The sequence below is a fragment of the Phaseolus vulgaris genome, chromosome 7, assembly GCF_051622355.1.
Source record: "Phaseolus vulgaris cultivar YP4 chromosome 7, ASM5162235v1, whole genome shotgun sequence".
NCBI classification, from domain to species: Eukaryota; Viridiplantae; Streptophyta; class Magnoliopsida; order Fabales; family Fabaceae; genus Phaseolus; species Phaseolus vulgaris.
Genome location: NC_143504.1, coordinates 23207138 through 23219991, shown reverse-complemented (window position 1 = coordinate 23219991; position 12854 = coordinate 23207138). Strand labels below are relative to the sequence as shown.

The following is a 12854-nucleotide window of genomic DNA, read 5'->3' as shown; positions in this document are numbered from 1 at the left end:
ACTTACTTAATCAATACATTTACTTATTAATCATATATCTTACACTCGATTCTCATAGTTAAAGCTCAACAATTCGTCAAGACAGAGATTGGTCTACTTGATCACATCGGATTCACCACCTTGGACGACTCAACCTCTAACCCGGTTAGAATGTTTTTTTTATTCATAAATTATTTCTATTATATGAATTTATTTGATATTTACATTTAAGTAAATTTATTTATTTACTTTATTTTTGTTAGGAAATTAAGATGAATATAACTAATCAAGCTATCAAACAAGAAGATGAAACAAAACCTTTGTGGAGAAATGTTTCAAAGCTAAGAAAAAAAACTAGTGGTGGAAATAATATGATCCAATGTAGTTTGTGTAATTTTTCATTCAATGGATCCTACACTCGAGTAAGAGCTCATTTATTAAAACTTACGGGAGCAGGAGTTAGAAGTTGTCCAAATGTGACTGTGTCAAAACTTGTTGAGTTTAAAAAATTAGACAATGAAGCAAAATTGAAAATAAAGGGTTTGAAACAAAAAAAAAAAATTCCTTGTACCACCTGTATCTAATGAAGGAAATCAGACTACCCGAAATTCAAAAGTTCTTTACAAGTTGCTTTCAATATTCAAGCGAGAGATACTCTTGATTGTCAAATTGTGAGAATGTTTTATTCTTCAGGACTACCTTTTCATATAGCAAGAAGTCCTTATTATAGAAGTGCATTTTCTTATGCAGCTAATACTTTTATTCTTAGTGGATATGTACCACCAATATATAATAAATTGAGAGGTCATTTACTTTCAAAGGAAAGAAGTCATGTAGAAAATATTTTGCAACCTATACAGAACTTGTGGAATCAGAAAGGTGTAACAATTGTTAGTGATCGGTGGAGTGATGGTCAAAGAAGACCACTAATAAATTTCATGGCTATCACTGAGAGTGGACCAATGTTTTTAAAGTCAATAGATGGATCTGGTGAGATAAAAGACAAATAATTTATTACTAAACACATGAGAGATGTAATTATGGAGGTTGGGCACAACAATGTGGTACAAATTATAACTGATAATGCAGTTGTATGTAAGGCAGCGAGTATGCTCATAGAATCTAAATTTCCTTCAATCTATTGGACTTCTTGTGTAGTGCATACCTTTTATCTTGCATTGAAAAGTATTTTTGTAGAAAAAAATATTGATAAAACAATATCATCAATGTTCTTGGATCTCACAAATTACTGATGATGCTACCTTTGTTAAAAACTTTATTATGGGGCACTCTATGAGATTATCAATGTTCAATAATTTCAACTCATTGAAGTTGCTCTCTGTTGCTCCAACAAGATTTGCTTCAACCATAGTCATGTTAAAAAGGTTTAGAAGTTTGAAAAAGGGACTCCAAGAGATGGTTATCAGTGATGATGGTCTCTTTACAAAAAGGATAACGTGGATAGTGCTTAATTTGTGAAAGAAACTTTTTTTATTGATAATTGGTGGATAAAGGTTGATTATATACTTGCTTTTACTGCCCCTATTTATGATGTTCTAAAAAAAACATATACGGATATGGAATGTCTTCACTTAGTATGTGGAATGTGGGATTCAATGATTGAAAATGTGAAAAAGGTCATATACCAACATGAAAGGAAAACAGAAGCTGAATATTCATCATTTTTCAAGGTAGTAGAGTTAATATTAATTTATCGTTGGACTAAGAGTAGCACACCTCTTCATTGTCTGACTCATTCTTTAAATCCAAGGTAATACATTATAAGTTAAATTATTTCATAATTATATTTTGTTGTGTACATATTATTTATAATATCATAAATTTATAATATTATATTGATTTATGTTTATATATTTTTACTTTTGTAAATATTATAGTCATGAATGGTTAGATGAAGATTCAAAAAGACTTGCCCCACATCAAGATCACGAAATTACTCGTGAAAGAAAAAACATGTTTAATGAGGTACTTTCATGATGCAGGCATAAGGACACATGTAAATATAGAGTTTGCAAAGTTTTCAGATGGAAGAGAAGATTTTTTCTGATGTTGACTCTTTAAGGGATAGAATTAAAATTGATGTGAGTTGATTTTTAGATGTTTTCATTTAGGTGACACTTTACTTTAAGATTGAGATTTTAGGAGTTAATGGTGATGACCTTAGGAAAATTCCCACTGGACACTAACTTAAGCAAGTGGTTGAGTAGGTGTGAAGGTGCATTTCATAAAAAGACAAAGATAAAAAGACATTGTATGGTGACATGTATGCAATGGCCAAAATAAAGAAGAAAAACTAGGAAACATTAATGGTTTAAGATTGAGATTTTAGGAGTTAATGGTGATGACCTTAGGAAAATTCCCACTGGACACTAACTTAAGCAAGTGGTTAAGTAGGTGTGAAGGTGCATTTCATAAAAAGACAAAGATAAAAAGACATTGTATGGTGACATGTATGCAATGGCCAAAATAAAGAAGAAAAACTAGGAAACATTAATGGAAAGGAAAGATGAAGGAAATGGAAGAAGAAACTTATGGAGATGGTGGTGGGTGGTCACGCCACTTGATGGGTGGAAACCACCAAGATAAGTGTTAGGCCGTCGCTTGAGAGTTTCATTCTCATCAAGATAAGACCAAAAGGAAGAGAAGACAATACTCACCCAAGCTCTCACAATATTTGTGCAAAGTAACTTTTCTATTCAATTTCAACATGTAAAATACAATGGGTAAGCCTCCTATTTATAGGTGAAGGAGCCTTGGAAAACAAGCAAGAGGGGTAGGATGCGAAAAAGGAAAAATGGGCAGCCGTAGGGTTTGACTAAGCCAAACCTGCATCCTAGGTTTGTCCTTCTAGAAGCTAGATCAAATTGTCTTCCTAAATGGCTGGGAACAAGCTAAAATGATACCTACAACCCCTATTATGCTAAAAACACCTTATTCTAGCCTATCTTTGCTATTTGGACCCCTAAATTGAGCCCAAATTATTTACAACTTGTTTTATTCTTTAAGAAGACCAGCAAGAAGAACATTAGATGATCTGGTTTGTGTCCATTTCTTCCTCTGGTGAGGTTTGCTAAATCCTTGGTGAGGTCTTCACTTGATTGTTGAGATGACTTCTCATAATGTGCATCCTTGGTCATCTCCTTGTTGGTTTGGTTGGCATCATGCCCCCAAGGTTTGAGAGAATTCGACCTCAAATTTAGAACTCCTACAGATAACATAGTTAGTTTGTTCACACATAAGATAGTGCAAGGTGTGGGATGTGAAACAAACTTACGTTCTTTGAGCTTGGAGAGTTCAAAAGGGTAAGCGCTTCTTACAAGCCATGTTGGAAAAGAAGATTTGGGGATGGAAGAACGTGGTGATAAAAATCCTCTTAAAAGGTGAGAACCCTTAGGAGGTGTTTGATGTTCATCCCAAAATTTATTTGTCCAAGATGTCAAGTAAATAGATTTATTTGGTAATGAAAATGACAAAGAAGAAGGACAACTTGGAGGTGCAGTTGGTAGCATGGCACGAGTCAACATGATTGGTTTAGTTGTGGAAGATGATATGTTGTGACTCAGTTTATCTTTTCTTTCTTTTTCTTTTTCGTTTTCTCTTTTGTTTTTCATTTTAATTTGGTCCTCATGGACTTCTTTTGGTGAGAGAGATTTTAGTGTGACCTTATGCCCATGGAAGGTGAAAGAGATTTTGTTGGTAAGGCCATCAAGAAGGGTTTTCCTATCATATTGTCATGGCCTACCTAAAAGAATATGAGTAGCTTCCATAGGGACAACATCACACAAGACCTCATCCTTATATTTACCAATAGAAAAGGCTATGAGGATTTGCTTATTCACTATGATCTCCCCCTTTTCACTTAACCATTGAAGTTTATAGGGCTTTGCATGAGAGATTGTAGGTAACCCAAGTTTGTCTACCACTCTTGTGCTTGCCACATTTGCACAACTCCCCCCATCCACAATTAAGGAGCACAACTTATCATTAATGAGGCACCTAGTGTGGAAAATGTTTTCCCTTTGACTTTCATCAAAAGGTTTTAAAACTTGACCTAGCATGTGCCTCACTACTAATAAGTCTCCTTCATATGGACTCTCACTTTCTTCCTCACTAGGGGATCTAGAATGGGTAGGGGACTTAGATCTTTGGGAGTTTTGGTCACTCACAACCCCTTCTTTAACCATCATGTTTCTTTTTGAAGGACAACTAGATGCAATGTGCCCAAAACCTAAACATTTAAAACACTTTCTAGTTGAGGTTTTGGTAGGTGACTTAGGTGTTGAAGTTGAGGGATTAGAATATTTAGGGTTGTAAGTGGAATTTGTCTCAACATTTGAAGGGAAAATTTCGGAATAAGTTTTGTTTTTGCTTTTCTAAGAAGATTGGTAGTAGCCATCATTGTGTGAGTTTTTGAAATGATTTTTCTTTGAAAGTTGGGTTTCAACCATGATGACAAGGTGAACCAATTTTTCTAAAGATGAATACTCATAAAGTTCCACCACATCTTGGACTTCCCTTCTTAGTCCACTTACAAATCTAGCCATTTTAGATTCCTCACTTTCATGCATATCAATTTTGGTTAAAGTCGTTTCAAGCTCTTTAAAATAACATAAACACTTTTTATTCCTTGTTGAAGCTCGACTTCAACAAGAGCTCCTTCTAATAATGAGGAGGAACAAACCTAGTGCGCACGCATAACTTTAAATCATCCAAGAGACCACAACTGACCTCTTGTTAAGTTCAATGTTCATTACAGTTTTTTGCCACTACTACATGACATAGTCTAAAAATTCTAAGGAGGCTAACTTGACATTTTGGTCTTCTTGGACCTCATGTACATAAAAATTTGTTCAACTTTAGCCTCCATTCCGAGGTAAATGTTGGGATCACCTTCCCCACTAAAACTAGGAATTTTTACATAAGGCAAATAAATTTTAGGAGCATGGTGTGGATGTTGGTGCCTCTCCTTAAAGTGGTTCAACCTTCAATCTTCTTCTTCCTCGTGGCTACCATATTGAGTGAAACTCCTTGTAGCTCTTCTATGTTCCCATCTCCTTGGTTGTCTTCCTTGAGCCGATTCAAGCCTTTGGAGCCTATCCTCCATTTGTCTCATTTCTTCATACTTTTGTGCTAGGAACCTTTTTGCCGCCGCCAACTCACCCATAAGGAATGCCTTTTGGGGAGATTGGGGTTTTGATGACTCCCCTGAAGAAAGATGAGCCATAATTCACTAATTAATATACAATTAGTGAAATAGAAGTTAGAAAATACATTATCAAGTTTGCGTCACTTTTGGTGAAAAGAAAATCAAGAGGAGCACACTCAAAACACTCAAAAGAATTTTATTCTCTCACAAAGGTCTTTCTTGAGGTTGAAAACTCTCAAATGAAAAAGGTCAAAGCCTTAAAAACTTGATCTTAATGGAAACTGCAACAAAACTTAAGGAAGAAATACAAAAGACAATTCTAGAAATCGACCAGTCCTCGGACGTCGTTGACCGCTAGTAATGATGGGGTCGCGTAAGTTCGGTCCCACGAGCGGCGTGGGCCGGCGTCTCACAAGGCACGTAAGCCAAGGTGTCGAAGAGTGGTCAGGCATCGATCACCAGGATGTGTTGATGTGTCCTTGGCAACAAAGTGAGGGCGGTGAGACATCGGACATCGGTGACTCAAACAGCAGAGCTGGGCCACGAGAGGTGGATCCCAGACCACACACCAGTTATCAATTAGGGAGAAGCCTAGATCACGAGGGGTCCATGCGTGTGGTGTGGATGACGCATTCAAGCGTAACACAAGTAAAGAGCCACTGGAAGAGATATGGCCCGTAAGGGTCATATTGTAGGGGTAAAATAGCATGCATGGCACGTGAACAGCTAGGGCACTCCTAGGATGGATGGACCCAGAGATTAGGTGCACGAGTTGGTACCCAGGTGGTCATTTCGTCAGAGGTTGCACTCCAGTAAGGGAGCCTTACACGCTAGATTTCCCTAAGAGTGAGTGATAGCGACAGTAAGGCACACCCTCAGTAACCCTAAAAGCGGGTAGCGGAAATAGAGGAAACCCTAGACTATATAAAGGGTAGTATCAAACCTAATAAGGTACGTGAATTCTTACGCAACTTTTACGCTGATACACACACAGAGATTACACAAGAGCTTTTGACAGCTTACTTTGGTGTTTCCTAACTCGATACTGACTTGAACGTCGGAGTGGAAACGACCTCTAGGGCGCCCTTTGTCTTTGTATTTTCAGGTGTTTGATCGAAGAAAGGCACGAGCGAAGGCAGAGATAATTGGGCGTGTGATCGTCGTAGACGTACAAAGGCAATCGAGTCAACCGGCAGGAACATTTGGCGCCCACCGTGGGGCACGATCTAAAATTCGGTCTCATTCACAAGACCAGAGCGAAATTTCATCGAGATGAGAAACACGAGGCAAGGATCTGTAGCGCCCCAGATGTTGCACCCGATGGAGGGGATAATGTGACCATGCAACAACTCATGGATACCATGTGTGCCCTTCAGGAGGCAGTGGCAACATCCAGGGTTGAAATTGCTGCTTCCCACGCGGACAACCAAGAGCTGCGCAAAACCAACAAGGAACCTAATCATTGTCATAGAACCTTGATCCATTTCTATGATAAAGTGCCTAGCTCTTAACCAAATCAAGATGATTCCTAAGAATGTCAAGAATCATTCTAATTGTGCTAGTGGAATCACATCAAGCACGCCCCACCAATACCAATTAGGGCGGGCCCAATGCCGTTTTCCCAGGCAATCATGGATGTTGCGTTACCGGTTACGTCTATTGGCCTGAAAGTCACCTTCACGGGAATAGAGGACACAAAGGCCCACCTCACGGCGTTCCACACCCAGATGATGCTCACGGGAGGATCTGACACTGTGTACTGCAAACTACTGATGAGCACATTAGCAGATGCAACGTTGGAATTGTTCGTCAATCTCCCTGACGAACACATCACTACCTTTGACCAGTTTACGACGCTGTTCAGGGAGCAATACCTCGTCAACAGGGCCCCCACTCGAATTTCGTATGATGTCTTCGACATCGAGCAATATCCGAGGGAGTCCTTAAAGGAGTTTTTGAACAGGTTTGGGGTAGAGGTGGTGCGGCTGAAGCCTATAGATAAGGCCATGACGGTGCACACTTTCGTCAAGGGAATGCTACCAGGCCCTTTCAGCGAATCGCTGCTCAGGCTTTATCCGAAGACGTTCAGTGAGATCAGGCATCGCGCGCTGGCATACATAGTCGCAGAGGATTGAGTCAAGGAGAAATGCGGTTTAGTTGGCCCTGCTCGACCTCGAGCAGTGGGTCAACCTCAGCCCATGAGGGTACATGACGTGACCACGGTGAAGAAGGGCACGGGAAAGTCGTATGAGAAGTCTCGAGATGAGGCACGCACACGGAGAGAGCCGCCCCCCAGGAACGACTTTCGTGACGAACTCAAGGAGCTTATCGCTATTCCTAACATAGCGACCAGACTGAAGGTACCCCACAAGAGAGACAAAAGGATGGGGCCTAACAAGGACGCTTGGTGTGAGTTCACAAGGTGTATGGCCACCATATACGCAATTGTTTAGCATTAGGGTATCAGTTGAACGAGCTAGTGAAAAACGGCTTCCTGAAAGACTACATGCAAGAGACCTAGGAGGGTAAAGCGTTGGGGGCCGCGAGAGGAGATCAAGGGCACGAGGTGCCTATTCATGGCGAGGTTCACCTCATCTCTGGAGGGTTCTCAGGAGGAGGGCGCACTGCCTCCCAGCGGAAGAAATATGCGCAAGAGGTGATGGCGATAGGGGCCCAAGAGACAGATTTGGTCCCCGACGTCGATCTCGCCTTCACCATGGCCGATCTACGGGGTGAATTGTCGCACGTCAATGACCCCGTGGTGATCTCAGTAGTAACAGTAGGGAGAAGGGTGCATCACGTCCTCATCAACCAAGGGAGTTCGACCGACGTAATGTTCTGGTCAACCTTCAACAAGTTATAGTTGTCTCTAGACCAGTTGAGACCTTACACGGGTTGATTGTATGATTTCGCTGGGAACCAGGTAAGGGTGCGTGGGCACCTAGAGCTCAGAACAACCTTCACCGATGACGTGGCTTCGCGCACTGCGAACGTCAAGTACCTCGTCGTCGACGCTCCGTCAGCTTACAACATAGTGCTAGGTAGACCAGCGTTGAACAGGGTGGGAGCGATCGCCTCGACTGGGCACATGAAGATGAAGTTGCCCTCCCTTGGAGGCGCGGTGATCACTATCAAGTCCGATCAGAAGGAAGTGAAGAGGTGTTATGGGAACAACCTCAAAATGAAAGGCGCGGTGAGCGCTGTCACCACTCGGCCCCCGAGGGGAAAGGCTCTCACCCGAGCAGAGATCACCAGTGTGGAGGTTGCCCGGGGCAGAAAACTCATCCATGTCAGCCAGAGTACCAACCGCTCTCCGAGTGGACCGAACCTGTCAGTGCGACAGAGGCCCTTGGGGATGGCGTGCAACGGCTGAGAATGACCGGGAAGTGGGGCGACCTCTAGTATTCGGGACGCAGTTAATCTAAAAAGTTTTGTTTCAGTGAAAAGGTGTTATTTGCGTTGTACGCATTTCTAGGGGGCACTCTATTCCTTGCGAGGATGTTTAATGAGGCCACCCAATAAATACAGTTATTTAGTTGAAATACATGTTGTGCAGTACAGTTAAAATGAACCTCTCCCCTGAAGTGAGACGCTGAGGCTGGAAGTAGTATGGTCCCTCAGTAGGCCTCCCCCTTTGCGTAGATTCACTAAGGTCGATAATAGTATGGTTCGACAGTTAAAATGAACCTCTCCCCTGAAGTGAGACGCTGAGGTCGGGAATAGTATGGTTCCTTAATGGGCATCCCCATTTGCGTAGATTCACCAAGGCCGAGAATAGTATGGTTCGATAGTTAAAATGAACCTTTCCCCTGAAGTGAGACGTTGAGGTCGAGAATAGTATGGTTCCTCAGTGGGCCTTCCCCTTTGCGTAAATTTACCAAGGCCGAGAATAGTATGGTTCGACAGTTAAAATAAGCCTCTCCCTTGAAGTGAGACGCTAAGGTCGGAAATAGTATGGTTCCTCGGTGAGCCTCCCCCTCGCGTAAGCTCACCAAGGTCGAGAACAGTAAGGTTCATCGGGGAAATCCTCTTTCATGAGGTCAGTTATGAGTTTCTCCTTGGGCTAGAAGTCTCGAGATTGGGCAGGATGGTTAGTAGAGAGCTTCCCTTGTCTCGAGTGAGAGCACCGTAATGGAGATAGGGTGGTCCAGAAGGTGAGTTCTGTTGAACCAAGTGGTGTTCAATGTTTTGAAGAATCCAAATCCTTTTAAGGATGATGAAACCTCTGCTTTGCTTAATGCTGCTGTGCTGGTTTAAGCTTTGTTCTGGGGTAGTTCAATGTTGTAATCAACCCTTAGATTAAATCTCAAAGCAATTAGCATCTCAATTTTATCAAAGCAAAATGTTTTTTTAAACTAAGTTGAAACAACCGATTGTTTTGTCGAAACAACCGATTGTTTACACTTAGGTGTTTTGAGAAAGTTTGAAAACTGTTTTTGAATGGTGATTTTGTTAAGTAACAAAACAACCGATTGATTCGAGGAAACAATCGATTGTTTGTTTTGAAACCATAATAGAAAAACTGTTTTCTTTGACTGAGCTTTAAATGCTTTAACTGAATACACTCCAGTCATTAAATGCTTTGACCAATCTATTTTAAATGCAATTAAGAGTTTGTTAAGATTTGATAACAAACTATATTCTTAGATATATTCTGAAAAACTGTTTTTATGTTTTAAGAATCTTGAAACAAAGTTTTAATCTAAGAAGAGTTTTTCAAAGAGTTATGAGATTGCAAAAGTGTTGAGAGATTGATCAAGGTGCTGAATAGGATTCTGCTTGTATTGATTTCAGATATTCATCTGTAACAAGTGTAATCTTTGTAAACTGCTGAACAATTCGTTTGTGTGTTTTTTTGCTGAGATTGGCTGTGTGTTCTTGAGGTGTTCAAGATCAGCAATCTTAGTGTTGGCCAAGGAGAGTGTGTTTCTTGAGGTGTTCAAGGTCATTCTCTTGGTTGTGGTGTAAGTGATCAAGTGGTGATTGCTTAGTGGATATCCTCAGGGTTTCTGAGAAGACTGGATGTAGCTCTAGTTTGGAGTGAACCAGTATAAACAACTGTGTACAATCTCTCTATCCCTAACTCTTTAATTTCAGTTTGTTTGTTGTTTGCTGGTATAAACAACCGATTGTTTCGAAGAAACAACCGATTGTTTTTTCTAGTATTACAGTTTTGCTTGCTATTTTGGCTAACTGAATTGCTGAATCAATTGGTTTATGAAATAAGTTCATTCTAGCTTTGAAAAGTTTGCGAAAACCCCTTTAAACAATTCACCCCCCCCCCCTCCCCTCTAGTTTAAAGCCATCTTTTCTAACAAGTTCTCCCAGACCCATGGTGGACAGGTAGGGAGCAGACAAAAAGTTCTCCTTAGGCCCAGAAGCTCGATGCGGGATGAATTTAAATTATCGTCGTAGTGCCCTAGCTGTTCACGTGCCATGCATGCAGCTCACCCCTGGAACACGACCCTCACGAACCATATCTTTCCAGTGGCTCTACACTTTGTGTTATGCCTGAACGCGTCATCCACTCTACACACATGGGCCCTTGTGATCTAGGCGTCTCCCTCACTGATAATTGGCGTGTGATATGGGATCCACTTCTCGTGGCCCATCTCTACTGCTTGAGTTTCCGATGTCCGACCTCTCCACACTGTCTAATGGCAAGTTGGTACATTCTGATGACCGATGTCTAACCACTCTTGGCTCCTTGGCGCATGTGCTTTGCGAGGAGCTGACCCACACCGCTCGTGGGACCCGCTTACGTGGCACCAACATTACCAGTGGTCAGTCAACGCCCAAAGACTGGTTGGTATAGTGTCCATCCTTGGTCATCTCCTTGTTGGCTTTGGCTTGGTTTGCATAAAAATTGGATACAAAATCATGGTGGATTGTTCATGGAACTCATGCACCAACACTTCAGAAGATAACTCTTATGCTACTTGGACAACCATGTTCTTCTTCTTGTTGTGAAAGAAATTGAAGTACCTATTATTTCATACATTCTCAGAAAATAAATAAGATGACACCTAAAAGGGAAGAGGATCTAGTATTTATCCATAGTTATCTATGTCTTCTCTCAATCCTCAAAATACAAAAGAAGAGGTAACTAAATTGTGGGATGTTGCAGGAGATGATTTTTCATTGGATGAAAATAGAATTCTTGAGATTGCTAATTTATCTCTTGATGAACTAGAATTAGAAGTTGTATTTTCAATGAGGATGAACAAATGTAAATTTAAACATTATAATTTAAATATGTTTATCTTTTGTTAGATTTTTTTATAAATATATATATATATATATATGTGTGTGTGTGTCGTGTTCTATATTTTTGAATTTAACCGTATCTCTGTATTCATATCCGTGCCGTGTCCGTGTCCATGCATCATAGTTCCTAACATATATACCTTATTCTAACATACTAAGTTTAATGAGATAGTACAAGTTTACAACTTATATACTAACCAAGTTTTAAACACGTCAATATGCACCATTTTTTACATCAACTAAAAATGAGTATTCAAAATATATAAATATTATCCATCACAACCAACATATTCCATAATTCTAAATTTAAACACATTTAACCGACATATCAAACTTCAATTTGAACTTAATTCTTAAATCTAACTCAATTTGAATAAGTTGAGAAAGATAACTTAAGTTATTTAGAGCTCATAGAAGGAGAACGATTCATATTTTAGGGATTTAAAACAACAAAAACAGAAAACAAACAAATTTTAGACAAAAACTAAACTAATTGAGAGAACCAATTTTTCCAACTAACCAAACCAAAATTGAGCTTAAAGATAAGCACAAAGACAATCAAAAGACTTTTAAAGAAAAAAACACTTAGGATGATTTGTAATTTCTGCGGTTAAAAATGATCTTTAGGTTATCCATATTACTACAATTACTAGAAGATAATATTTAGTATTGAAAAAGATAAGAGATAGAATAAGACTCTAAAGAAAAAAAAAGGAGAAAAACCTAGAGAGATTGGGATGAAGTTTGAGTTGTATACATGAAAAAACAAAAGAAAAAAGGTTTAACATTTATATTAGAAGAACAAAAAGATTATGAAGTAAAAATAAACTTATTTTGGTTTGAATTTCAATTGGATATTAAATTAAAATTTAAGGTTATTTTAGTCTTTTTGGTCTTAGTACGAGTGCAATTAATAATTATTGGCTGGAGAAAGCAAAAATCCTTCAAACAGGCCTTCGATCCACTAATTTTAAACTTAAACAACTCACATGCCCAATTATTCCATGTGGGATTTATTTTTTTAAATCCCATATTTTCCATCATGCACCCTTATAAATATGAAAATTCTTTAAAAAAATACTTTCACATTATACAATTCAGAAACATTTTTTAACATAGAAGTCATTTTTTACTTTCAAATTATGTAATTATTATTTTTTTTAAAATTATCTTTTAAATTATGCAATTCTAAATTTAAAAAAAATGTTGAAACTGTGTAATCCAAGATATTATTTTTTATAACTCAACACAGGTGAGAACGATAATAAAAATGGTGAGAATAGCAATGAGACAATAATGAGAAGGAATATCCATTAATGGGTTTTAACGTGGGCATCACAAACTATTAAATTAAGAACTTTACGACAAGATTCAGTGACTTGTATTTTAATGTTTTCTATTACACATGAGTCACACAAAAAGGTCAATAGAATCATTCCCG

General features: G+C 39.2%; 1 pseudogene; it reads left to right on the top strand.

The window, feature by feature from the left end:
- The first annotated feature begins 251 nt into the window (after positions 1 to 251).
- On the top strand, positions 252 to 11419 carry LOC150025836 (uncharacterized; annotated as a pseudogene).
- Positions 11420 to 12854: the final 1435 nt, after the last annotated feature.